Raw genomic sequence first — 5610 nt, forward strand, 5'->3', positions numbered from 1 at the left:
ATATTTAGAGGCTGCTACCAATTATTTTCATATTTTTTATTCATTTTCAAGTGTACACTTTACGGACTTGTATATATGTATTAGTTTGTTTCTTTCGCATCGTGGTTGATCATTGTTTATAAAAATCACTACTGAAAATGAAACTAGGACATTAAGGTGATGCGATACTCCTGTTTGGGTAACAAAAACTGTTATCCAAATTTCTCGAGACGAATAATATTTCGGATAGAAGATGTGATAGAAGTTGATTGGTGAACGATTAATTGAACCACGGTACAAAAAAAAAAAAAATAAACTAATAAATATATAACAAGTCCGTAAGGTGTAGACACAAAAACGAATAACAAATATTACAATAATTGGTAGCGACCGCTAAATATTTTCCTACCTCCTCCAGATTTTGCGACAATTTTTCTTTCAGTATTTCTCACAAATTTTTCGAGTGGCACCGCAAAGAAGAAAGAAAAGTTAACAAACGAACCAGCCTAGTGAATATGCAATTATTTCCTCTCTTGCTGATAGTGCATTTTCGCCATTCGTTAATTGAGGAGATTGTGGAAGAAAAATACAGTGACAAAAAGGTGAAAAGTGCGAAAAGTAAGAAGTAAAATAAAAGGGACTGCGTCCCGAAGTGCCGAAGATGGCGCGAAGCACCGGGAACAGAGTCGGCCATGCAAATGCATAATTCATATCTTTCTCCTCGTCCCTGTAACCTCCGTCTCGTCACACCTTTCCTCCCCTGCCCCCGTCGCCTCCACACTCCAATCTCTCTTTATTCTACTTTACACTTAGTTTTGTTATTATAGAGGAAAGTTTATACCTTGTTATTTATGTGACGATTATTCTGCAAAAACTTTGTCGCGAATTCGCGACGAGACTGCGTCGTTCCAACACTTTTTTCCACTTTTTGAGAGAGAAACTTTTGCCAGCGAAAACCGGCTAAATGATCCACTTTGACAAAATCAGCTGGCAGTTATTGTTTCGGAACTATAGTTGATCTTTGAACAATTTGTCTCTCCCTCGAAGCATCCTCGTTATTACATATCACGCGAATCTTGAATTCAGTTTGATGAATTTTTTTTCATTATTCTCATACTTGTACTCGCATTACGCGTATAGTATGTAGTAAATACCTACAACTGCATACGGATACACCAATTTATCCACATACACATCTATTTACTCCTCGGATGTTTCTACTCCATAGACTCTATTTCAGGCTTCAGCAGCATATTTCTGCAAAGAGCTTTTAAACTCTATTTGCAACTCTCGAAAGAGCGAAAGATATTGCATTGCCTTCGGAATATGCAGCATGCATTCCCATGTGCTCTTTATGCTATGGGTAGATATATTGTGCATAAATTTCCCCCTGCAGCATCCCCGATGCACCATGGTACCCGTACTCGCGAATCTCCGAGCACACCTTGCGCATATAATATGTGGCTCGCTTCCAAACTCTGCAAGGCATCATAGCTTTAGATATTTGTTGTAACATTTCCTGAATTAAATATCATCGGGTTTTCCATGCAGTTCGACTCGTTGCAATATTTTGCCTATCCACTCGTCGGAGTTCCAATGACGCGAGGGGCAGTTTATCCGTTCATATCATTGGCCAATATGTTGCAGTATTCCGCACCGTGTTGATATCCGTATATATATATATATATATATATATATATATATATATCCCAAGCATATTTTGAAATTTTTTTTATTAGTATTGTTATAATTATTGGCTGTAAAAAGTGGCCGTGTATGAGCATCGGAATAAAACGCGGATTATACGATTGGTCAGCGATGCTTGGGTGCTGAGGATTTTAATGGGACGGCAGCATGGTTCTCCAGCTAGGATGAGTATAATGCGTTTACAACCATCGTAAAAATATAAAACGGTGCTGCGTGATGTGCGTGTGACTTATATAGAATGGTATCTACATCGAAGGAAAGTAAATTAAATCGGAAAACTCTTAGGACGACAAGTAATAAGCGGATGATAAAAATTTCGATTGAAAAAGATTTCAATATATATAAAAAAAAAAAAACTGTTACATTGGTCTGTCTCAACGAGTAGCTGTACATAAATCGTTTTTGTTCCGATTCTTCAGCCCCGAGAGAGGATAGAAGGAATGAAATAAAAAAAACGGAGATACAGGGAAAAAAATCCCGACGCTGTAAGGAAAATATATATATATGAAAAAAAGCTCAGAGTGAAAACAAATTGAACAGAGAGCGATCCGCCTGCACTATGTAGTCGTCCATGTTTGAAATATATCCCGTGTGTATATGCGCGAAGATATGTATGCCGGAACGGAAGTAATCCGACAGAGGTACGAACTAATAAATTCTTTTTTATAGCCAGTTTTTCGCGTTTTTACTCATAAAATACCTGTGTCCCGCAGCAGTAGTAGGGAGACGTATCTGGTATACAGGCATAGAACGTACGCGACGATCCGTTTGTTACACACACGGTAGTTCGGCTGGACATAAATGTAAGTGCCAAGATACGGAGTCCCGTAATTTAGAATCCTATCGCGTAAATGTATGCGTTGATGAAATTGTGCGTAATACAAAATATACACGTTATACGCAGAATTTAAATCCGCGTGTAATAAACGCGTATAATAGTGATGGAGATGAAAAGAGGCAAGGATTTATCGTGTATGGAGCTTTGAAAAAGATGCAATCAAAAAAAATAAGAAGAACAGAAAATTTCGTGTGTATAGGAAAATACCCGGTCTACGCATACTTTGAATTTTTCCAAGCCAGTGGCTGAGAGGTAGACGGCGAGGGGGGGACGGTGGAAGAGGAGCTGGATAGACGGGCAAAGGACGGGGCGAAGGGGAGGAGGAGGTACGCCGTTGTTGCGGCCCGTTCAAAGAGAGAAAGACCCAATAAGAACGACTTTTAACATTCCCGTAGGATCGATAGCTCCGGGCGGAAAGAAACAGCGCGCGAGTGAAACGAAATTTCAAATACAAATCGCATTCGCCGTATTCTCCCTCTCGGTCCCCCTTTTCCTCCACCCCTCCCTCTACTGCCCCCTCCTCCTGTCCTTTCTCCTCCTCCTCCTCCTCCTCCTCTTCCTTCAGCCCCACCAAACGGCACCCTTCCCCACTTCTTTACGTCCCGACTCTCTGCACCCCTTTTACCTCCCCTCCGACACACGCGCACTTTCATATATATATATAAGCGCACAAATACCAGATTGAAAACATGAACACACGGATTGAGAGGCGCGCGCGCGCCGCCAAAGTTATAATGTACATTAATATATATATATATTATATACCATGGCGTGTAAAAAACTGGATTCATAAGAGACATTAAAAACAAAAAATCGTTATTCTTCTGTCCCCGAGTCCGTTCCGGGACGCCTGTATAAGCGATGGTCGCAGTTGGTCTGTGATTTCTTACTTATGAGGCAGAATTAACCCTTCAGTGGTGCAGACAATTAATTAATACTACGCTCTTTGGTACAAGGATTAAGCAGGGATGATTGTAAGCTTTTCTGATCGTCAACCACCGGTAATTAAAATACTGCGCGTCAGCGCGTTTTTCCTGATTATTCGTTTAGCATCTCCCGCTTGAGCATAATATCTAAAACCGTTGACGTTAGGTTAGGTACATCTTCCGGCGTTGGTTAGAGCTCGGATGTTATCCACCGCTTGAGCCTGTCAGTCGGTAAACTTTCGTACCTTATCCTACATGGTGTACAGTAAAAAATCCGTAACAAATTCAAGGACATTAAAAACAGAATATTTCCGGAAGTCAAGATAAATTCGAGGATAATTTCGAGGGCTTTTAAAGGACAAGCGATATTCAAGGATATTTCCAGGAAAACTGGACGCAATGTCCTAGTTGATAATGGACAACGAGCAGGAAGCGATTGGGAAGTGACTGGCGAGGCGCTCGACCCCTGGAGAGTGTCTCTCTGTGAGGACATCGTACCTGACAACAAAATTTCTGCTAGACTGTACTACGCCGGGAGGGAAAATCCATTTCGTTTTAACCTGACGTTCAAATTGAATGTTTTGTAGTTGCGGCGGGGGTTCGGGGCGGTTGGGACGGCGGGGTGCCGCCCCTACCTTCACCTCTCCTCCTCCTTCCTCTAAATCACGTTTATCGGAGGGTAGCCCCGGTGCCGTCGGCCTCCCGGAGGAGCACCGCGGGGCCGGCGGGAGAGGCCGTGCGGAGGAGCAACTCGCGGATATTGATTCCCATGAGACGCGCGCGCAACTCGCGAGGTTACGGGTACCGTGGGGTCCCCGGTCGGGCAGGTGGGAGGGTTTTTATGAGCTTTAAAATTGAACCCATTAGCCAGCTTAGCTGTAACTAGAAAATTGCCTTTTGTTAATTTGGATTTACCGGGACGCCGGGAATTTCATGCTAGGGTGTACCTGCGTACAAGGGGAGGAGATTCCGAGACGGTCGAAAGAGTGCAATGGTGTTACACCTGCAGGGTTGTACGTCTATTAGCATCCCTGAAGCAAGAATTACCCGGTTTGAAGATGTTCTCGAGATCGAGAATGGTGTTCAGCGGTCCTGGAAACTATCCTTGAATTCTTCTTATCTTCTGGAAATATTCTGTTTTTAATGTCCTCGAATAACTTGAAAATTTCCTGGTAATATCCTTGAATTGGTTACGGATTTTTTATTGGACACCACGTCAAATCACCGGAGAGAGCTTAAGACCCAACGTAACGGTTCATCTTGTACCTAGATAAGCGTCGAGAAAAGTTGGAACCGGTTTTCCTTCCCCTCTCCAAAAACTGCTCTGTAATAACTGCAAGCGATTCTGACGTCTTATGGAATCCATTTTGAATGTTGTACCAGCTACAGTTACGTACCACCACTTTGCCCTTGTACATGAGAAACTGCACAGAGGGGGACGCGCAAGCGTCGTTCCGATTTAGGTACGGGGATCGGGAGTCGGGGGTTGAAATGTACCTACTCGGAAATGTTTAACCTCTTTGCGGATTTCTCAAAGTCTCTCTTTCTACTCTGTTTCCTTCTTCAGACCCTTCGTCGCAGATCTGGGAGGCGGGCGTTCCCCTCAAATCAATGGCCCGTTCCTCGGGGCTAAAAGCATAGCTATGAGAGCTGCTTGCTTCGTACTTGCAGGCTACAGGCATGGAATTCCAAATTTACATCTAAATCCCTCACTCGCGTCTGACGGCATCGACCCTCGATATCGTTCTCCGCGTAAAGGGATGATCGTGAACTGGGGGAAGTGTAACGGCGATTAATTCCTGCGACCTTACTGGCCGAGCCTCAGAGACCGAACTTGTTTTACTCACGGTTTACTGTTTATTCGAAATCTCTTCAAAGCTCCTCCCTGCCACTAACGGGCACCGCTTTTTGGTCTCACATAATCCAGTCAGTCGAGTCTGTACTCGCAATGTCTTTGTCATACTTCAGCGTCTTGTCTCGTAACGTAATTTGCGTAATTTCCGTTGTTTACCGTAGTGAAATAAAATGTCAAGTCTGGGTCGTTAGGCACAGAGTTATAACGTGGGCAGACATTTATGAAGCACGCGAGTCAGAACGTACGTTTTATCTCTACCCTTAAGCCTCCGTTTCAGAATTGCGTAAATATAAATTCGCAAAATG

The sequence above is a fragment of the Neodiprion lecontei genome, chromosome 4, assembly GCF_021901455.1.
Source record: "Neodiprion lecontei isolate iyNeoLeco1 chromosome 4, iyNeoLeco1.1, whole genome shotgun sequence".
Lineage (NCBI taxonomy): Eukaryota > Metazoa > Arthropoda > Insecta > Hymenoptera > Diprionidae > Neodiprion > Neodiprion lecontei.